The 24,040-nt window shown below is 31.9% G+C and overlaps 1 long non-coding RNA gene across 3 annotated transcripts in view; it reads left to right on the forward strand.

The window, feature by feature from the left end:
- The first annotated feature begins 531 nt into the window (after positions 1–531).
- Positions 532–24,040, forward strand: part of LOC105759036 (uncharacterized) — a 66,960-nt gene continuing 43,451 nt past the window's right edge. The window contains exons 1-7 of one of the 3 annotated variants that reach the window (XR_012054192.1): positions 3,641–3,883; positions 4,166–4,346; positions 8,343–8,618; positions 12,912–13,232; positions 17,232–17,473; positions 20,670–20,724; positions 23,496–23,597. This is a non-coding gene — a long non-coding RNA (uncharacterized lncRNA). Of the gene's footprint in view, positions 758–3,640; positions 3,884–4,165; positions 4,347–8,342; positions 11,816–12,911; positions 13,233–17,231; positions 17,474–20,669; positions 20,725–23,495; positions 23,598–24,040 lie in introns of those variants that run through there. The other 2 variants (XR_005979199.2, XR_012054191.1) reach the window with 2 other exon arrangements.

The following is a 24,040-nucleotide window of genomic DNA, read 5'->3' on the forward strand; positions in this document are numbered from 1 at the left end:
AAGAGGGGGAAAAAGTAGCATGGTAGTTTTTCTCTTTTGGGATATCCCTATGCTTTGGGATATCCCTATGGCTACATTAACCTACAGCATTTGCCAGAGTGCCAAATGAAAGAGGTCTGTAGCAGTTGGAACCAAGAGATTAAGTACCCCCCTCCTTTTTTTTTTTTATTCATCAAACATTTTCCCTTTTTCTTTAAAGGAAAAGTATTCATTTAGATCAAACTGCATTTCCCATTTTTCTCTCAGAATTAGATGGAATATTTCTTCTTGCCTTTGAACTTATAAGTATTGATTAATGATGTATTTATTGTAATACTGAATCTTTTCTTCAACAGACTTTTCTAAATTAAAGTCCTTGTAACTTTTTGATCCTAGAGGAGATGTGGGTACTTGACCCAATTGCTAATGAGGTGCTGTATAATCTCATGTATCCTATAGCTCAAAATAGCAGGATGCAGTATAAAAAGTACATCATAAAAGGCCCTCTTGGAATGCCTTTTGTCTTCACAGGCAATACGCAAAAGAGATGACCTTCTGAGAAAGTTGGAAGCCGATTTCCTGCGGGCAAGGGAAGGTATCAAAGTAAAAGTGGCTGAGGTGGAGCACCTTGACAGTGTGGTCAAGAAACTGAAAGCCAGTATCCAGGACACACAGAAAGAAAAGAATCAGACAGAGACAGCAACCACCATACTGAGAACTGAGATTCAGCAGCTAAATCAGTAACTGCAGGGTGTTCATAAGCAGTGCAGAAAGACAGGTAATAATGTACAAAAATAGTAATGTTACAGAAATATGAATTTTGTACAGTCTAATGGAATAGAATTTTCAATATGGGCATATGATTGTTGCAATCAAATGAATATAAAAGGTTCCCCGTTCAGCTCTAGGGTAAATTTACAGATACAGACTGTGACTTCATCAAAACAAAATAAACACAACTAGGTTTTTTTTCAGTAGTTCTATTTCTGTCCTATAATCCTTGTATTGATTTGGTGACACATCTATTTCTGTGCCTCTTCAGTCATTGGCAATGCAAAATGCAATTTAAACATAACAAGTTTGATATAATCCTTAATATTTAAGTGAGTTTTAAAACTGATATTATTAATCCCTGTATAGATAAGTTAACAGATTTAGCAATAGTGCATTAATGCATATGGTATTTTTTTCAGTAGAGTAGTTTACACAAAAGCAAACCAAGATGGAAAAACAAGGAATCATTTCATTATGGGCAATAAGCTGCTTTAAAAAATTTTTGGTTGATACTTTTGGTTTTCACAGTGAACATGTGTGCTAGAACTAGTTTTCAAAATAAGCAAATGCAACAAGGAAATTGCATTATTAATATTTTGAAGTCACAGTATAGTAGAGCTTGAAATATACTACTTTTACCAAATAAAATATTAATGAAGTCATTTGGAACATAACAGACAGCCTGTGTCAACCCCTTAATTTTCTCTTCCACTATTCACAACATTGCCAGATACGTGTTTCTGGATAAAACCCCCTAGAGGTCTGCTGCAAATTCTTTTTCAATACAACCAGATCATTGCAGATAATTGTATTACACAGGGTATTGATCCAAAATCGTTGTGCACCGGAAACATCTGAAAAAACATGATTATAGCTTTCTGGTTATTGTTCGTACATCATATAAGCAGGCTTTTGTGTGAATCACCTGTAAGAAAGGCAAGGTGGAAACATCAGAGAAATTACCTCTTTACAAGAATCTATTGATCACTTTAAATCAAAGAAGTATGTTTGACATAAGATTACCTGCCAGTTTGAACATTAGGTACACTATGTTATAGCCTGGGGCAGTTGTAAGTCTGACAAAGGGATTGTAAATAAAGCATGCAGCTGCTAGCGCCTCTGGCTTGGGATCAACCAAGGCTCAAGTCCAAGGCATAGGTAAACTTAAAATAATTTAACCCTTTTTTACCAGGATACATTGTGAGTTAAACCTGATTATTAAAAGTAGTGATTAAAACACCTCTTGTATGTTTAAACAGCTATACAATAAAAAAAAAAAAATACGTTGTATCTGTTTACAAATCAAAGCAGATAAAAATAAAATAAATTTAGGAAGATTAGTCTGTGTCCACACGACAGATCACAGCTCTAAACTACTTCTAAGAACTTCTAAAGCATTTTTAAGGATCTACTTCTGGACAGTACATACAATGCTGTTTCACAAAATTGACAGGAACTTAATAAGTTCAAAAATTCTAATAAAACCCATTTTTTATATAAAGGATTGTCTTCTGGAAAAACAATTAAACAGATCAACAACTAGAAAACCTTTAATGGCAGAGGTTTATATTGCATGTGAAATATTTAACCATTTGATTTCAAACCCCAATTAAATACTTAGAGCCCATAGATAAATACGTTTACTCAAATAAGCAGTCATATTAGTTCTAGTGAGACAATCTACCACAACAAAGTTATTAAAAAAATTTATTGCAAAAAAATGGGTCCAAAATGCACTGAAAAATATACTTTTGTATATATTATAATTCTTATTGAATGATGACAGATTATGTTTGACTTTACCAGTACTGCTCAATTTTAGATATGGACGCAAAGTCGGTTATACATTGTTTTTTAAACTGTACATTTTTTTAAACATGCATTGACACTAATAACTGTTTAACTCATTAGTTCACAAAGATTCATATTTGCTTGACATTCAGTAAAGATGAGCTCTGGGTGATATCTACTGCTTGTTAAACATTTAGTTGTTAACATTATCTGTGCACCTTTCTGAAGCAAAAATTTAAATTTAAACAGTTTATATACAGTATTTTTACTAATGGAAATGGTGACTGTTGCTGTGTTTTGTGAGAAGTCAGGTTATGTTACTGTCAATTAGAAAAGAACAAAGTGATTTCTTATATAAGCAAATTGATTTTCTGAATACTCTGAACTCATAAAGAAAGATATGATAGCTGAATTTAGATCTTGTGCATATGGTGAATGTTGTCAGACATTAAAGACAATAAATGCAGAATTATGTAAACAGATCACAAATGTTTTTCTTTAAGGGATTCTTTCAATCTAAACCTGGAAAATACTGATTTCTGACTTCATTGAAATCAATATCTTCACTCTTTAATATTATATTATGGCACATTAAAAACAGAGGTTTTAATCTATGATCACATAAATGCCTCTTTTATTATACTTATTGAACTACTATCACTAAAAGATTCCTAATTTCTTATATTTTTCTGGTGTCAAATTTCAAAATAATTTGAATACTGCATAATAAAGGAATTACGTGCTATAAAATGCTTGTTGTGAAGCACTTGTTTTAATGCTTCATTTTATTCCATAATATACTAGACCTGTTCATTATATGTGACTATATAAGCCATATATTTATGAAAGAGTATAAAAACAAATATGTGAGTGTGGATTTGTGTCTGTGCAGGAATACATACACCTGCACACTAACACAAACTCATGTGTGCACATACGAAGGGCTAAATATTTAAATTAAAGGCTATATACATATATCTTTTAGGAAAATGGTCAACAAAGAACAAAGGAAAAATGTCTTTGTCTTAAATCACTTATTTTTCTGAGCTGGCAGTGCACGGCTATGGATTCTTTTGGTCTAAGGAAAGATTGCCATCTATTGGATGACCTTGGAAAAGAACGGATTTTTACTATGCATGTGCTCTGTAATTCATGAAAAAATATAATTAAATTGAAGACTTCAAGTTTAAATTGTAGATATTACTATTGTTAAATGTTATAAAAGCTGCTTTATTTTCAGAACAGTGATTTTGAATTCTAGATTGATTTATGCTGCAAAATACAAAGGCAATAGATGTTTGCTTCAGAAGGAACTAAATATTGGATGTGCCTGTATACAGTAAGCTCTGATAGCAGCTTAAATGTTTGCAGAATATTGAATCCAAGTTTCTTTATTTAATTTTACTGTAATACAATGAAAGAGATTTAAGCCAGTATTTAATAGATTTATAATATATTTTCCTCTCAAGATTTGGGAATGGAATGATGCTCTTCTCCTGAAAACAGTATTTGCCCAGCTCTTACCGAGCGTTGCACTGCACTGCATTTAAAACAAAAATATCGCTCTGCTTGAGCCTAAAATGCAAAGCTTTCTGTTTTTTTTTTTTTTTTTAACTTACAGGCAAAGAACTTGCCAGTCAAGATGAAAAACTTCTTCTAATGGAATCCAGCTTGAAAGCAGCTAAGTGAGCAAATAGCAGAAACCGTTCACCAAGAACAGAACAGTAGAAAATCACAGACGGAGAGCTGAAGACCCTGAGAAAATTTATTCTAACTTCTGCAGAAGAAATTAGTGATTACAAGTGAGTAACTTATTTTTCAGTATTTGAGAAAAAAAAGACATTCAAGTCAGCAGTAAATCCTTTTAATATGTACTGTATTAATAGTTTCTCTCAGGTACGATGTAGTGTAAATGTGTTCTGTAACTCTATTGAATAAACTATTAAATCTAAATGATTGATTAATGTATGTTTTAAAATATATCCTGCACTTTAAAAAAAATGGGTGTTGAAAAGCACTATTAACAGGAGTCTGGTTTATTTTTAAAATTAATATTCTGTAGTGTGGAAATAGAATAGTGTATGTAATTGTTTGTTACCTATCTGTTAATGGTATTCTCATCTTCCTCTTTTTAGAGACCAAAGGTTACATATGGGTCTTATTGTCTTTCTTTTTTTTTTTTTTTTTTTTGTTGGAGAAGCTGCCTCTAAGCAAGAGGCTACCAAATTAAAGAAAATTTAGTATTTGAACTTTTAGTCACAATAGCAAGGCATATATGAAGTTGTTAACATAAAGGAAAAAATACAAACTGTATACTTTAAGAGAGTTTTTACTGAAAAAATACTTTTGTTCTAACCAGTCAAATTTAGTATCTATTAGATTAAAAGCTAACTTTTAGGATTTTATAAAAAAAAACCATGTTCAAAAATTAAATTTTATCATTTAGCTAATATAAGCTATATTTTATATTGAACCAAAAAGTGATTCATTTTTTAGAGTGCTTGAGATTCAGACTATGCTAAAAATTACTCAGTTGATGCTTTTTTCATGCAGTTATTCTCTTCTTATTAAAGTTATGTTGCATTGAGCAATCCCTCTATATACAGACTGAATTTCAAGCTGTTTCATAATATCATAGAGCATGATGAACACTTTATAGAAGATAGTTTGGCTGCAGAAAGAAAATCTGTTCATTTGGGGGTGGATCGAACATTTAGAGCTAAATATTTTACATCAGATTTGCAGCAAGCATAAAATATTATCTCAGCAAATGTTCTCTGAGGAAGACTTGCTAAATTCAGATGCAATAAAATCCCGTATCAAAAGCAAAATATTATATACGCTTAGTGTAAATTACTTTTAGACTGGAACTTCATCCGTTCTTCAGCTCAAATGTTTTAAGTTAATATTTATGCTGGAGACTGGGAAAAGCTTCATGGAAGAAACACTGTCTTCAGTAATGTGTCTTCATTTCTTTAAATAAAATAGCTTGGTGGTTTTCAACCTGTAGTTATATCTCTAAAGACATTACTAGTACTTCTCTAGGGAAAACACTGTCACTGATTTACTTTCCTAACACAGCTTGAATCTTTTGCCATTGTGGGTTTTCTTAGCCATTTGAAGTTATTCATCAGTATACAAAATGCAATGTTATTCCAAATCTTGTAGATAGTTCTTTGTGAATAAAAAGGATACAAACTTCTAGGACTACTGATTGTGGTAACTTAGTGTGGGATGGGGGGAAGGAGGGGGAAAGTGGAATTGAAACTCCCAGCTGCAGCTGATTGATTGTGCCATGAAGTATAGCTTTTGAGAGAGCCGGAATTTTGCAAAAGTTCACTGAAATAAGTTACTCTAAGGTTGAAATAGAAAGCCAAGTGCTATCATTAACAGAGTTTTCAGAAGGACTTTTCAGATTTTTTATACTTTTTATGAACAAATAAAACTTGAATGAATCTCTTTGCACGTAAAAATTATTAACAAATGTCTGTTCTTTGTCTGTTCTGTTTTCTACACTTGTTCAATGACTTTGGAAGTTTCTTACTTCAGCACATTAACATAATAAACTTCGAGAAAAGAAAGCCTTTTCTTAGCCCTATAGATTATCAAAATTATTTTTTATTTAATCTTATGTAAAATTTTCACTTTAATTTTTGATACCATTGCTTTTTAAAAGTACTCTGATGCATTGCTGCAGGATTACAGTAACCAAATTATTTGTTGAATCTGAAAAATTAAAATTGCAAATTCAAAACAATAGGTTTAGTAAAGTGGAACTGATAAATCTAAGAAATGAACAACAGAGTCTAAATATTGAAATTTCCCTTTAAAACAACATACCGTATACCTGAAAATAATAATGCTGTGCAAGCCAGTATCTGCTCTGTTCTGTTCCTTGGGAAACAGAAAGAACAGTGGATCACTGTCCCCTGGGTATTTTGGGACAGGGAATGTCATAAGAGTTATATTTAGTCACTAGGAAGGGTACTACATGTATCATAAAGTAACATCCCTTTGGTGCTGACTTATTCAAAGTCATAGAGTCCTGGACTTTTCTTACCTTCCTCCTTAGTGAATCTGACAAATGCAGCTGGTATCAAGGCAAGAACACAGGAAAATACAAAGGAAAATACACCACAGCATAAATTGGTCACTTTAAGCTACACCGAGTCCTGAGATTCTGCTATAGCTTTTGTGAGACCTTTGAGGGGAAAGGTTCATTTCTGTATGCTTTTTTTTCCTTATTGAGAAGTCTTTGTTATAAGTTATTTTTCATGGAAGTGATGAAAAAAGGAAATGGTTGACTAGGATTTAAAAACAATAAGCCACCCTTATATTCATTAATTAACCAGAATAAAAATATTTCTTTTTAAAACAGAGCGAAAATATTTTCTGCTAATTTCACAGGGTGCCCCAAATACACTTATTTCATAGGGAAGCAACTGAAAGATTTTAGAAGCCACAGGCTTTGTTTGTGGTATGCTTATCCTGGATGAAATAAACCTGAGGTAACACAACCCCAGACCCACTCCCCAGCCCTCCACCCCACTTGCCTCCCCCAGTATAAGCCTGTTACACCTGAAAGATTTGTTCGGAATGTCCAGTGGGAACCTGGAAATCGTAATAATTTGTAGTATCGATTGTGTGAAGCTATGCAGCTGGGGCCTCTAGTGAATAGACAGGAATAGACATTTTATTGATTAACTTTTACAGTCATATTTTCAGGACTCTGCTGCAACATAATTTTCACTTCCCAGCTTTGTGCTGCTGCATCATGAAACTTGGATTCTTCTCTCTTAACATTTACCCACCTGAGAGAAACAGTACAGGCTTGTCTTTATCTAGCTGTGCTCTGCAGAAATGCATAATATTTGGTGTAGTGAATTCTTTTAAATTTCCCCTCTGCTGTCACAATAAAATGAAAAATCTTCACAAGTGATGGTAGTAAGTATTGAACAAGTTGCACATCCTCTCTAACCCCTCATTAGATGTTATTTGTAACATCTTCTAGTAATTCTATTTCTCCTTTGCATTTTCATTCTTGTTTTTTAAATGAATAAGTTTCTGGCAGAAGCAACCCTCCTCTTTACACCCACAAATTCCAGAACTGCTTAAAAGGAAAACCAGAGCAGGCCCATAATGAAATCTTTGCTTTTATTAGTTAGTGAAATTTTACAAAGGGAAGACAAAATGTTCACTTGAAAATCTCAAATGAATTATCAGAAAAATCTGATTTGTTTTCAGGAGTGTCATCCTTCATTAACTAAAATTGCCTATAAGATTACTGAGAGGACTGGATTTCAGTACAGTTACTAAAAATTTTTAAAAACATCTGTAGATGTACTGAAGTCTTATTCAAACAAATCTCAAAAAACTTTTTATTTCTGGTACTATTAATTTCCAGAAAAGAACAAAAATGGCATTGTGCCATTGTGAAAAGAACTGTTGCATATTTGCTGGTTTCTTTAGTACGGATTACTTTGTACATTAGCTTCCTAAGCCATTTCTCTTTCATGCACTTAGAAAATTACCAGTGAAAATCCTCATCCATTTTATTCATTTAGTGGCTGTTTATTATTAGTTATTTAATGCCTTACTTTCATGTGAACCATATTTTTAACATAAGTTTAATAGTGCCTTGTGGGCTAAATATTCACCACCCCATCATCACTAGTCCTAATATGATTTAAACTTCTGTCATCCCACTACTTTGCTGTGTTGCTATTAAAATCCTCTAATTATAACAATGCTTAAGATATTCGTGGTCATGTTTCCTTTTGTCCTTCCTCTCTCATCAGAGACATGATGGTGTGCACCATATGGAGCTACAACTGAGGCAGAAGCTCTCCCATCCATGACAAAAGGTTCACTATATTTACCATTGTCAAACTTATGACTGAATAATTCCTATTTTGTTTAAAAGAATCAGGAAAAGTGTGGAGGACTGAAAGGTAAAAATAACAGCATCAAAGAAAGAAGGCAAGTAGCGACTTTCTCAAGACCTCAGTGGCCACTGGTCCTGGAATAAGCAGAAATCGTCTCAATCAGGTGAAGAACTAGAAAATTTGAAGTGTGTAAGTTTCTTCCTATTCATGGAAAATTAATGTATTATTTAGCAAACTGATTAATAGATTTTAATGGCATTTTAGGTTCCAGACTTTCAAACATATGTGAATGCAAATCACAGTTCACAGTTTTGTAAAACCAATTACCCTATAAACATGTGAAAAGGTGTTCACAGGCTTAAAAGATTGAAGACAAAAACTTTTTTAAGGTTCACTTATGATTTTGTTTTGTCGTTCTGATGTTTTATTATAAAAGTAGTGAATTATCATGTAAGGATTACAGGAAATCTCTGAAACATCTGACTGTGTTTTAATTTAGATTAATTTAATAGAAATCCAAATTAGTGTTTGTGTGTGTGATTTATTTAAAGAACTGGGAAAGGGTATTCCCTCTTTTGAACCTTTGTGGTGATATTAAATAAGATCAAAGTAGTATTTCAGTAAGTTTTATATGTTCTAGGTAGATAATCCCCTAAATGCTTAGGACTCCATGCATAGCATGTTAACTGAATTTCTTGATTTTCTATTTAGTTTCTTGCTCCTTTTCTATTTTGACATATCCATGCTAAGGCTTCTTACAGTCATGGTAAACTTTTCATTATGAATTAGGCAAGGTAAATTTTAAAACTTTTAAGAAGTAAAACACTTGAAACATTTTAAATGTTTATTAAATAAATTAGATGCAAAATATAACAAAATGTTTCTTAGAGCATTTTTTTACACTGCAAACATTCAGGACTAATTATAGTTCCCAGTTTTAATCAGAGAAATCTAAGGTTTATTGTGACATAGCTGAAGGCTGCTTGACTCCATTACTTTATCTTTTTCTCTAAGAGAAATTGTAAATCTGAAATATTTTAATAAGCTTACGCCATATAGTTTGATTTTTAATTTCTAACTATTACTGGGAAAAGTAAGACATTAAGTAAACAAAATTATGTGTTTATTGACTTTCACATTATGTATGGCGCAAATTTAAAAAAAAAAACAAAAAACCAAACCCAAAAAATTATTATGTGTTCAAGTATAGGGTATGATCATATAACATTTGTGTCTTCCCAGACACTATAGTTATGACTGAGAAAAGCTGAATTGATTGCAATGGAAACCTTCCTGACAGTAAGTATTTGCAGTGGCAGACAAAATTATTTAAGAAAACAGAATATAAAATTAAGAAAGATAGATGGACTCATAAGAGTGAAATACAAATAGTCTGAATCAGGATTGATTTCAACATAATGTGGTGGAGGAATCCCCACTTATTGATCAACTTTAAAGCCCATGCACAGCACTTAAAAAGATAAAGTAAGCAAGGTCAGATAATCAAAGCATTTAAATAGTAAAAACAGCAACTGCCACTGTAGACTGCTAAAATAAATCCATAATACAAATTGCTTTAGCAAAAAGTGGATGAGCAGCTGATCTTCCTATTGAACTTTTATACTGTTCAGTGACCACACTGGGGAGAGGATTGGAAGAAATGCCTTGAAGATCAATATTGAGTGAGAGGTAGCAGGGATTCATTCTGAACATGAAAGAATTACAAGTATGAGAATAGAGATCCTGAGGAAATGTCATCAAGAAAGGACCATTCATTTAAAATATAACACATACTATAGGAACATAGTATTAGTTGATATCCTGTTATGCTCTTTGAACACTCAAAGTTTAATAAATCAGAATTTTGCTTATTGAAAGCCACAAAAAAAGACTAATGATTTTAATGAAATTGGCTCTAAGAATTCAGTAACCTCTGTCTTCAAAACAATGGGAATTTAAATATTCTGAATTAGTATGGTGTCCAGGTGAGGCTGCTGCTTTCCAGCCATATGTATGTCAAGTTTTTGCTGAATGGGAATGATGAACCAGAATATTGTATTTTTTCTCTTTTTTGTTTTCTTTTTCGAAAATCAACATGCACCTGTGATTAACATGTTTAATGTAAGTTCTATTTCTTAAGATCTATTTGAAATATTATTTTTGCATGCATTTTAATTATTCTGTGGAAACTACAATGCTGTAATGCAAGTGCTTCAAATTTCAGTTTTTCCTAAAGCTGTATAGGATTTTCAGTTTAAAATAGGTGTTAAAAATATATTTTATTTATACATTAATTTTTTCAGCACTATTCAAAGAATTTGTGAGAAAGAAATACTAGAGGTGGAAGTACTACAATAGCTCATTGTTTCAAATATGTTGTTTTCATTCACTGTTTCATTATATCATTGTATGAGAAACACTGCATTTTCATGGATATATTACCCTTTAAAAATGAAGAATCCTTCTTTTTTCTTTATTTTTGACTGCTATCTTCCTTTACTTTCAGGCTCATTATTCTACCTATAAAAATGGTGTTGTTGTTAGAAATTAATAATTCCAGGTGTGACTGTATTTTAAACAATAAAAAAGGAACACTAAAACTGGAGTGTTTCAAGGATATAGAAAATATATTTAAAAAGAAAAAAAAGTAAAATGAGCATTTGTGCTCTCTTGGAGGATCTTTTTTGACAAAATACTTTAGAGTAACTGATTCCCAAAATCATGAAGGTTTTTCGCTGTGGTAACTGTACCATGCGCACTCTTGTAATGCATGATTATTTACAACTACTACTGGCTCAATTTTTGCTGTATGAATTGCTGATTACAGCAATTTCAGTGGTAAAATTGTGAAAAACCATATTCATAGTTGTCAAAGAAAGGTCAGCTTATTTGCATTCATTAGGAACTTGGAGGGCCATACAACATGCTTTTCCTCTGGGATTCTTATAGTTATTGATTTGTATACAGCTGTAGGAAAAATTAGTTGGAATTATATTTCAGTTACTACTGGAGGCTGGATATTAACAACAATGGAGTTCTACATAAAAAAAAAAAAATTAAAACCAGCAAATTAACTAATTGTAATTTTTAAAAATTAAAATTGTTATACTTAGCTTTTAAAAAATAATCTCATTTGTATAGCTGGAGGAAATCTTTTAGTGAACTTTTGTTAATACTCACAGAACTTTTATTTGCACAAAAATGCTTAGGAACATATATTAGTATGACATAAAGTATTCAAAACTTCCTGTTTAGTAGTAGTCTTTATAGATGCTTATAAACCAAGAAAATATTCAATCATATGCTTAGCCTTCCTTATATAGTGAATTTTTCTCTTATAACGGTATAATTACTAACCCCAAAATGTAATTTAAAAATACACATAATCCTGTCCTAAGAAATAATCTTATGTTTTTACTCTAGTCATTAAAGACCTTTCAAGACCAAGAGCTATGTAAAATCATAAGGAAATCTTATAGCCATCCTTGACTGCTATCTCCTTAGGTAAAAAAAAATAAAATATGGCTGATGTCATCAAAAAATGGCTACATGAGTAACATACCAACAATGTGAGGTCAGGTAAAGCACGTCGTCAAACTGTGACAAACCTTTGTCTAAATGGAGAGAACTTCAGATTTTCAGATAGCAATGATGCTCAGGTGGTATGCATTTGAAACCTTGTTTGTATTACATTGATAAATACTGTACATGATTAGTGCATATTTCTGTGAACTTTTAACACTTTAAATGGATTAGAATGTCTTATTTTGATCATATCCATATTGTTCATTAAGATAAGATTAGGTCCTTAAAAAATGTTTGGCTTGTTTCCATTACACTCAAAAATGTTTAAAGTAGAAAATATAGAATAAAGTTTTTCATAGTGTGCATATATAACACATGTTTGAGATTAATCAAATCATGGTCACCTCTAATTAACAGCAGAGAGCAATTCCAACATGGGACAGGGCCAGATGACTAAGAAATGAAGCCTATATTTAAAAGATGCAGCATGCAAAGAAAAGAAAAATAGGTTATGACTTATGACTTAAAATTACTGCAAAGTTTTCAAACCTGTGGTTCTATGCATGTGGTTTAAACATTTTATTTTGCTTTTTTTTTTATTTAGCTGGGCCAAAAATTTTCATAACCCTACAGTTTTGTAGGTAAATACAGTTTTCTTTCAAAGTTAATTCTTTTCATTCTTCATATTTAATAGATTAAAAAAAAAAAAAAAACAAACCTGATCCTTGGAACTTCAGATGAGAAGCTTTTTTATTTCAAATTCTAAAAATGCCTGATTTGTATGCCAAAATTCTGTCATTTACCATGATGCTTGCTTAGCACCACAGGAAAAGCAGTGATCAAGGACATACATTGAAGTAAGTTGAATCTTTCATCCTGGTTTTTTTTTGGTTTAGTTTGGTTTGGTTTTGGGTTTTTTTATGTTGTTTTTTTTTTTGTTTTGTTTAGTTTTAACAGGATGTTTTATAGGAAGTTTTATGATGAAGATGAAAACTCTAGGAAAAGAAATATCATTGTGCAATGAAGACAGCTGGAGACTTAGACACTTTCCTGTCCTTACCTTCAGACATAATGAAGATACTACCTCCAAACTTTTCTGAATATCCAGTGTGAGATGCTGCTGTCTGATCTGTGGCAGACTGAATTTTGCCAAGAACAACTGTAGCCAATGTTAATTTGCTTTGAACAGTTAAAGGTCTTCACAAAGAAGCATCGACAAAAGACATGAGAAAACAATGTTTAGTTGTGTCCTGTCTGTGACTGGGAGTTTGTGCCAAGGTCATTCTCATTGCAGTGAAGGACAATAGCTCCTGAGTACATTCATGTTTTTCTGTCTCTGAGTGATTCAATAACTGCTAAACGTGCCTATGAAAAGGAAAACTCTACAAGAAAGACTAGAGAGAATTCTTTTTAGATCAACATGGAATAATGTTAGTTCAAATTGTTACTTCAAAATAAAAGAGAAATTAATCTCTGTTCTCATATATTCCAAATGAGAACTCTTATAGAAAACATTTCACATTTTATTTTTGCTTAATGTGAGACTTCTTATCTTCTTTTACCCCATAATCCCAAATCCATTTACTTCAGCTGCCTATGTGTAAAATGATAATAGAGGTGTATTCTCATATCATGGATGCTGATAATTATGAAACACTCAGACACCATTGGGTTGAAAATCAGTGGCTTTATTTATGTTGTCTGTTTTGTTGTGTCACAATGTGAACTGTGTTTCTTAGTTTAAGTCATGTAAGCTGCTGTATATACATTATCTGTAGATTGCAGATTCAGAATTCACCATTGAACAGACTAGAAGCTTGTTCCAGGATCTTGTTTTGGACTTAATTATTTTGTGCAGTGTCAGTGATTTAAAAAAATAATTACATGAGTACTAATTTGTAGGTTTTGGAAATTCAGATAGACTGAAAGATATTTTTTTATCCATATCAGCACTTAGATATTGTACTTTATACACTAAAAGATAAATGAGAAGAAATTATAAGAAATTACAATATTTAAGTATTTGCCCACTGAGTGATAAAAGAGATCATACAAGCTGGATGTTTAAAGGAAGGGGTATTGCCAAATGATAAATATAAAAATGTGTAAATATGCTTACATAGGTTGTACAGAAATTATTACACTTGGCAACATTAATTCTGATGTATTGAGAATGCTGAATATTTGAATTTGCCACAGTAATGTTTTTTCAAAGTAAAATCAGCATCATAGTCAAAGAGATTTCAAGAGAAACCCAACTTGAAAGTAAAATTGGATTCGCCTTTTTAATATGGATATTTTTCAGAAGGAAGACCTGTGAAAGGGTTCCTTGCTCGGTGTGCTGTATTTTCTGACTTAATCAGATCAGACAAAGATTTGGCAAGCAGTTTCTCTAGCAGGGAAGCAACAAGGTAGCAAAAAACCCCAGGATATGTAAGGGCCATAGCACAGCACTGATCTCCAAGACACAAGAACTTTTCAGCAGAAGGGATGTAAAACCTAGATGATAGCTCGCTCACTCTGCATGCGCATCCTCTCATATATTTATTTGTTAATGTCTTCCTTAGAAATATAGATATAATTTTAATTTACATGTTTCAATATAATTTGGCCTTGAGCAAAAACCAAGCAAGACAAATTTAAATCCAAACAGAGGAAGGTGGGAAAAGCTCTAGGAAACTCAAAAACACATCTAATAATGGAAAATTTTGTGGAAGAATGATAAACAACTGTAGTGGCACCCTGGCAATCAGTGAAGCTACAAAAACTTGGATTATTTTAATGACATCAGCTTGCTGAAACTAGTGAGTGTGCAAAGGATTTTTTACATATTGACATCAAATGAAATTGAAAATAACAAATTTTAATTACAAAAATTTAACCTTGAGGTAAACATAATACCGTCTTGCCTATCAATTTCAGAATTGTATATTAGCCCTTCAAGGATAAACATCATCAAAATAATGCAAAAATTCAAAATAATATTTTAAATCTAGGAAATAACCTTGTTATTTTCTTGAATTTTTTTTTTTCAAAATTGTAGTCAGAGATTCATAAGAAGTGGACTTTAATTTGTCATCTATTGCTGTCTTCAGTATAATCTAGAACAGCCAGGACCTTCTTCTAGAACCAAGAGGAGGGTTGAAAGAATGCCATAATTTCATTTGATTTAACCTTTGATTTTGAGTTATTTGATTTATATTAATTTGGAATTCCCTTTCAGATTGATATTCAGTTGTCAGAATTCATTCTTTCTAAATCTGGTATCCCTAAAGATTACATGAGAGACCTTCTTATGGCTAAAGGAATTTTAGGCCTGCAAAAAACCACTTGAATGCTTTGAAGTAGAAACTTTTATCATCGGATGTGACAATACTGAGTCCATCCTTTTAATTATAGATTTTTCACCAGACTTGAGCGTTCTCTTGTAGATTGTAGTGTTGACTACTGTTCATAGTAGCCCACTCAATTCCTATCAAAAACAAAAGGAATTTGTCTGAGTGGCTTGGTTGATTTTTTTTTTGGTTTGGTGAGGTACTAGTTTGTTTGGTTGGTTTTTTGTCTGCAGCTGTTGTGGTCCAGTTCAGGTGGTGGGTTAAGAGGAAGGCTACTTGATTTACTCTGAGGGGTGCAAAGGAAAAAGAACAAAATTATCGGGCGGTTCAGTATCAAACTTTTACTTCCAAACTTTAGAACATTAAAGGTAAAACAAAGAACCTGGCAAATTTTAAAATGCAGCCATTTTACTTAGACAAGCAATAATAAAAAGCATAAAATTAATTTGAGAAAATGCATAAAAGAAAAGGAAAAAAATGAAAGAAATTATAAGATTATAAAGGTATAAAATCACCTCCAATCGATGCAGAAATGAGATCTGATTGTTGAAATTTTGAGGTGTCTTGGTTAAACTGATATTGCAGTCTTGAACCACCAGAGGTGAGGGAAGTCTTTACTTTTGAGTGAGAAAAATAGCTGCATTATTTGATACCTAATGATATTCCTGAAAAAAAAAAACAACCAAATTTTAAAGAATACATGAACAATAACTGTGGTGATAACATCTAACACTTATCTAGCAATTTACATTCAGAGATGTTTTATTTTGCCAAGGATGTGTAATTTAAGTCAAGTTTATAAAAGAATACTAGTATTTCATGTAGATGCATGTATATTCATGTATTTATTGGGGAATAAAACTGATTTTTGTAGATTAGGACTTTGGAGCACAAGATAGTGAAGTGTCTTGTCTTAAGTATCAGCAAAGGTAAAAAGAACAATGCCATTTGAATAAGGGAACCTGAAAAAGACAAATTTATAACAGCAAATGAGCATGGGAAATCACAGGAGCCACCTATTCTACAGAAAGTCTCTGTATGAACTGAGAGACCCTGGAAAAAAGGCAGTGCCTTTTTAAAATTTTTTTTTCTTTGAGAAAGGGAACAGGCCACTCAGTGTTTATTAAAAGGGAAAGAATGCATGTAATCTGACAATATTTGCATTCTGTTTTACTCAACTTTAATTTCCTTGTCCACTCTGGAGGTTTGGATTAAATTAATTTTCTATTGATAAAGACATGTAAACTCTAGAAAACTAGTTTTCTCTGCCTCCCCTTCTCTTACATATGTAGTTATATAGAGATTTGTCTTTTTTGTTTGTTTATTTATTTTTACTTTTGACTCAACACTGCTGTGTAAAAATAGTGTAGTTAGAGTGCTTAGACTTTTCATCCCTGTAATATACACAAGAAAGAAATCATTGATATCAGTGGAACAATATAATAAAACGCTGGTTTAAGTGGGATACTTTTAGAAAAAGAAATATTCTTCAGGAATGAAAGCCTTTGCATCTAAATTATACCATGTAATTTAAACTGGTTTAAGCTTAAAAATGCATGAAAATCACAGAAAAACCGGAAGAAGGGTTTGGCTGGACACTCTGCCATGTGTAGGACGAGCTTTTAGAAGAGCAGTCTCAGGTGAGAATTCTCCAGCTGGACTAGGGCGCAGTGAAAAAACTGATATAATAATATAGTACTCAGATAATAGCCTTGGTACAGTATTTGAAATTGAAGCTTAATATTTGAAGTAATGTAAATGAATGTTCCTAGCTTATTATTCCATAAAAAAAGGAAATATTAAAGAACATTACTTGTAAAATTCACTTTCAGCACAAGATAGTTATTACTGAAAATATTTAGGCAACATAAAAGAAAATTATTTCTTTTTAAAACTCTTTTTGGTGGGATTCATCTTTCCTAACTTTAGATTTCCACTTTAGGTGAAAATACAGGAGGGAGGTCCCTAAGTTTCCATTATGGTTGTTGGAGACTTAATCAACTCAGAGAGTGGAATCAAGAGCTGAGCAAACATCGAGCCACTCAAGTATTAAAGTGTGTTTTCTGACTAGTCTAAAAAAGTCTCCAGACAAAGATTCAACCAGGCCTCCACTCAATGCAATAGAAGAACACGTGTGCAGTCACACATAATCAACTAAATGGAGATGTACAAATTGATGATCTGGTGAGTTAAGTTTTCCCAATAATTCATTAAAAGCTACAAATTATTTTATTTCTTTTTTTGTTTGTTATTATTAAATGTTTCACAAGCATTAATACAGGTCATTGCTCTGAAAAATAATAGATAAATACAAGGATTTAAAAGACAGTGATTTATGACATAGATGAAAAAAAATAAATAATAGATGATCTTTTCTGTGTCTTTTATATTTTATATTTAGGGTCATTTTTTCCCTTGTATTTGGGTTTTTTGGTTGGTTGTTGGCAATGTATTTTTTTTTAATAGAAAAAAATGATGAGAGAATGTGAGAGATAAGAAAGTGGGAAAATAGAAAAAATAGTAGAATGACTAATACTCTTTTTCACCCTACTGTTACCATATCAAATCAATGTAGATTGATTATTTGCTGTGTTATTTCACTAAAGAAGTATATTAATTCTGGAGCTTGACTGAACTTTGAACAGCAAGAATATAATAATGTTTATTTAACTGAAATTTGTAGTCACCTGTGAGCCAGATGGTTACAAAATGTTTCCACTGAAAATATTTAAACATTTGGAGGTAAAATAAAAAAGATAACAGGTTGGGTAAATGAAATATATTTTAGTTTCTGAAGGTTTCACTACATACAATTGCAGTGGAAATAGTAGTTGAAGAATTACTACAAAAAATTTAGACTAAATTTTTCACTTATTTTTATGGTTTTGTGCATTTCTGGTGTTTCTGACATATAATCCATGAGGGTACTAAAAAAAATTAAAATACAGTAAATTTGTAATCATTTACTTGAATAAGTATTTAATAATAAGGTGATTTGAGAGAAAAGAAAGATTTAATGAAGAGGTAAATATGCAATGAAAATTTAAATCAAGCAAGTAAAATAGTTAATCATGCTAACACTTGGATTATCAATGTATTATCATGCCAATTTTTTAATGTATGTGGATTCTTCCCCAATAGAGGTAGATTGCCATTGGCATCAACTGGTGCCATTAAGCTTCCAAATTAGTCAGTTCTCCAGCTAAGTAGCTTGGGAAGGTATGCTGAAGGTTTCATCTTTCTAAAGACTCTATTTATCATCTTTACTTATGTAAAGAGTTCATTAGAAAGAATTTTACATTGAAATATGGCAACTTTTTAGCCTCCTTTAATGCAGTCACGCGTCTTTAACTACCAGACATAAAACTGCTTAATTCTGTGGATATTAATGGATTCATATGTCATAAAACCAGAAGAAACAGTGTAATCAAGTCTCATATGTGACACTATACAGGCCATAGGACTTCAGTGAATTAAGTGGTACATCATGTCTAAGTAAATGTGACTGAAATGGGGCATATTAAAATACAGCATACATTTTTTTGATACATTCTTGACTTTAAAAAGCCACTGTAACAGAATTTGTTACAATCCTTCATAGGTTCTCTCAATAAATCCAGCTTTTGAAAACATGCAATATGTTGATTCTGTATCATTTTAGCCTCTTACTCAAAATGTCATATGAAACTTACTAGAGAACTAAAGTATATTATCTTTTCATCTTAATGAACAGTACCAGAAATCTCTTAAAACCAATACAGCTCATAGTAGGACAAGCAGAGTTTACAATACAGAAATAGTAGGTTTTAGTATTTATATTAATCTAATTATATTAATCTACATGTGTTCTTTATATCTACAGTCAATGCAAATCAGTATGGATTTTTGATATCAGTCCTTCAATAATTTGAGTGGAATAGATTAGTAAATTCCTGGGCAGAATTATTTGAATCTCACTGTTAGACCCAAAAAAGTGTTAACAGAGAAATAGCAGAGCATTATAGTATTAGTTTCTACTTTTTAAAAAGTCTTTCACAGTTTCTAAGACCATACAGCCTAAAAATGGTCTAGAATTTTTATTTTTAAGAGGTCTCCAGAAATTCTTAGGAATTATACATAGGGAAGTAAAAATCTGTATGCACTTCTGTGACTGCACTAGTTTTTATCCTAAACCAAGTACTGTGAATTCCACTGTTACATTTTATTTCTTAAATGTCTTCTTTTTTGATGGGGTGAGATGCAGATGTATGCTATTGAAAAAAATTACAGAAAGGATCTTATTTTTATACCCAAATTCTCCTGATTAATTACATTCCACTTACTAATTTTTTGTGGGGTTTTTTTCTCTTAAGATGTTGTTCGTGCACATATGCACAGTGTCATATCAGTGTATCCATGCAAATCAATGTCCATGGTAATGTCTATATACAAGTTGTCACATAAAATTTATAACAACTTTAGAACATGTTTGCACCTCAAAATATGACTTGTTCAAGATTCATCTTGACAGAATAATTACTGACTTCTAGTTTCGTAATTAATTCCCTCTCATGTATTTGAAATTGATTGTACCAATCGAAAATAGAATCTTTCATAATTTTAAAAATTTGTTTTTTCAATTGGTTTAGTTTATCTGTGGGGGGCGGGGTGTTTTTTAAAATGTTTCAAGGAATACTTTGGCAAGCATAGTTTAGCATCTCCAATACACTGATTTTCTCTGAAGTTTCTGAGAAGAGCTCAGCTTTTTTCGTTCAAGTCTAATTCTAAACCCCATGTTTTCAAAGTCTTCACAAAGTTAATTTTAAATGTTCAGAAGTCTGGTAATTTAAAATAGCTTAACTTACTTTGCTCCAGATTTTCCTTATCATGTTTTTGAGAACATTGCTCCATTGCAGCTTTCTAAGTCAGTAGCATTAAGATATCAAATACTTCTAAACAGATCAAATTACTCAAATGGCTAATTTGTTTATTTGTTCATTTGTTACTGGTAACAGTGATTAACTGGTATAGTGATTATGAGAACAGCATTTCACAGTGTTAGTATTCCATTTGAACTTACACGTAATTTTCTGTTAACAGTGTTATTAGTAAACCCCTATGTATATGTTACTCAAAGAAATCTTATAAGTAACTTCAGATTTCAAACTGTATGGAGTATATCTATCTAAAATAAGCAATACGTATCAAATTATTCTTTTGCTTTTGTTTCCCTTGAACAAAAAGCTTCTGTCAAAGGTGAAAAGATCTTTACTTTTCATTTCTCTTATTGTTGTGGATTCATAAGTAAGCAATTTCACATTTTATTACAAAATAAGTAGAGGCAGGTGTCTAGAAGATGGGGAGAATGGCATACTCAATTTCCTTTTGGCATATATTAAAGTTTTAGGAACATATTTGCCTGGCTTTCTGCTGGATTTAGTCAAACTTCAGCTTGGGTAAGTAAGCATTGTGTAAAGATTTTCTTTGTTGTACCAAAGTTTAACTTCTCTTCATTCATAAGTCATGATTTCTTCATTTTTATATATAGTTGAGTGTTGTTAGCAACCAATATAGGACAAACCAAACTGTCAATAAAAAAAGGCAAAAAAAAGCATGAAAAAGCCAGACATTAAGTTACATATTGTTTTAATACAGAAAAAGGAATATCTAATAAAAAATTTCCATTGGTTTCCTTGTTGGTATTTAGTGTTACTGTTATTCTAACAATAGCTTTTAGATTGCAATATTTTTGTTGCTGTAAGACCATAAGTTTTACACATCTTCTAACTACTCTATTCCTTTGAAATATAGCTTTATCTTTTGAAAATATAATATACCTTAGTTACACCAGTAAGCTGGCTGCAGGCTAAAATGAATTCTAGTCAAGGTAATATAACTACCTGTACAAAGTGGAATTAAGGGTATATGATGCAGTTTTGCTTCATTGCATGCTTAGTATTGTTGGGCAATTTAGTTATAAAAATGCTTCTGAGTGAGCACCAAAAAAGAGTCTGAGAGTCATGTCTATGAAGACTCTTCCTTTCATTTCTCCTTATTATTCTTTAATCAGAACTATTGCTTGTAAGTCACGTGAGACCAATCTCCAAAATGCATGCCAATGAATAATTTACTCCTGATTTGGTATAATCTCAGGAGTCATTCAGGAAACCCACATGATATATGCTGCTTAGTAGCAACCTGAATGAGAGGTTTGAGTATTATGTGAGTGCATGCTGCTTCTCTGTCATTTCTGCTAACATAAATTTTAACTTCTATATCTAAAATATTTTATAAAGTATGTTTTCATTTAATTTATTTTCCCCTTAATTCCTCAATAATTGTTCTCTTTTCCAAGTTTTAGGAAATCTGTAGACAGCTCCATGCAAATGCCTCGCTTCAAAAACGGAAATTTCTGGAATTATAGCCATTATGTTCTCACAGACACCTGACATTCTATGTACTATATCTACTCTACAACAATTTATGCTTATGTAAATTGGGATATAGAATAGTTAATGTCTTTTATGTTACATCACTTAATGACTTTTATCTTCGAGGTCAAATATAATTGAAAAAATATCTCAGTCGTGCTAAATTGACTTCACAACACAAAAGGTAAACTACACAAAGAAGTAATGTTAATTTGGAGAAAATATGATATGAGCAGAATTCTAGCCTTTTCATATATGAGAAGTTACATTAGTGATAGAGAAAATATTTATAGATAAACAACACCCTACATCTTAGAACTTGAGAGGGAAACGATGTAGGCTACTATCTCCTACGTCTTTCTGTGCTGCCAAGGTGTGCGCACAGTTTCTGTTATCTTTATGTATTTAGAAAAGATCATACTTCAGTAAGGTGACAGCTGCTGGAACATTTCCACAATCATTGTGAAAATTAAAGAATCGAAGTATACAATTTCTATTTCATTTTTCATCATTCATATTAAATATACTTATAGATGGCAGCCAGATAATATTTTATAGAAGGGGAAAGGCCCTAAGTTTTCAAATACATCATCCATATGTCTGATTTTTAATTTCCTTTCTTTGAATATATTTGCCAATAAAATATCATGTGAATTTGACAAAGTTTTTATATTTTTGGGGAATATTAGGTCATGCTTGCAGATGGGGAAGAGCAGAGGATGAGAAAATGTTCTACATTCAGAAAATATGATGATTTCATGCTATGTGTACTGATGCAGAAAAAACCCAAAAATTGTCTAGAAAATCCCCAAATTATCTAGCATTCAACTAGATTTAGGAAAAGACCTTTAAAAAGAGAAATTGAAAGAGTCATGCATATATATACATACAATGTTTATGTACCTTTCCTGCAGAAGAAAATGTGCATTAGTATTCACATATGACATCCAAGGTATGTTGAAATTACTAAGATATTGCTTAGCAGGAGAGAAAGAAATATCATACAGTGATATTCAAGCACTTCTAGATATCCATAAGAAACTGTAAAATTATGATATTTTACAGGAGGTCAGAAATTACAGACTATGACCTTGTGTCTATTTTAGTGTGGAGAATCTGTTGAGTCATCAAATTATGAAGGAATGGAACTCCTGCAAAAAGATCAGTTAAGATACACTGAGATTTGCTGCATGTGAGGCTTCACTCTTTTCTTCAAAGAAACGTATTTTAAGGACTGAGTTTTATAAATAATTACTAAAAAGGCTGCAAGGGGCCATTTTATAAATATGAGTATACATATATATATATAATATAACATAAAGAATCTTGAATTCCTTTGGAAAAGAATATTTAAAAGGGCATAGGTTTTTGGGAAGGTAACCATGTGTTCATGGAGTCATAGAATCACAGAATGGTTTGGGTTGGAAGAGACCTTAAATATCACTTACTTCCAGCCTTATCATGGACACGGGTACTTTCCATTAGACAGGTTGCTCCAAGCTCTGCCCAACCTGTCCATGAACCTTCTTAGAGATAGGGCAACCACAACTTCTCTGGGCAACTTGTTCCAGCGCTTCACCACCTGCACAGTAAGGAATTTTCCCTTAATGCATAATCTAAACCTACTCTATTTCAGTTTGAAGCCTTTCCCCTACATCCTGTTAATACATGCCCTTGTAAAATGTCCTTCTCCATTTTTTTGTAAATCCTCATTAGGTAGTGGAAGGCCACAATTAGGTCACCCTGATGCCTTTTCTTGTCTGAACAAACCCAAAACTCTCAGTCTTTCCTCACAGGAGAGGCACTTCCATTCCTCTAATCATCCTGGTGTCCCTCCTCTAGACTGGCTCCAACAGGTCAATGCTCTTCCTGTGCTATATGTGCTGTAAGTTGACAAGGTAAGGCTTTTTTCATCCTATAGCGCTGTGTAATCATTTTACATAAAATGTTGAACATAGTTATGAATAAAAGTCTCTTCAGTATCACTGTTGACTTGGTATTCTATATAAATTTCAATTAGGAAAAAGCAGAGAATACATAAAGCGTCATTGTTATTGACCCTTTATATACATATATATATATATATATATATATACATATATATATATATATATATATATACACATAGAGAGAGAGAGAGAGAGTGACAAAGGAGTAGAAGATTACCTGTTTAGTAAAAGAAAATGTTCAAAACTTTTTGATACAAAATGCATTCTCCTTGAATGCCCAGCAATCCTACAGTCTTTTCCCCTACATAATTTCTAGATTTTCTTCTCCATTTTCTATGATTCTTTCTAATTTTCCTCTGTTAGAACAACTTGTGAAGTTTTCTGTTATTTGA

Source organism: Taeniopygia guttata, chromosome 2, assembly GCF_048771995.1.
Source record: "Taeniopygia guttata chromosome 2, bTaeGut7.mat, whole genome shotgun sequence".
NCBI lineage: Eukaryota > Metazoa > Chordata > Aves > Passeriformes > Estrildidae > Taeniopygia > Taeniopygia guttata.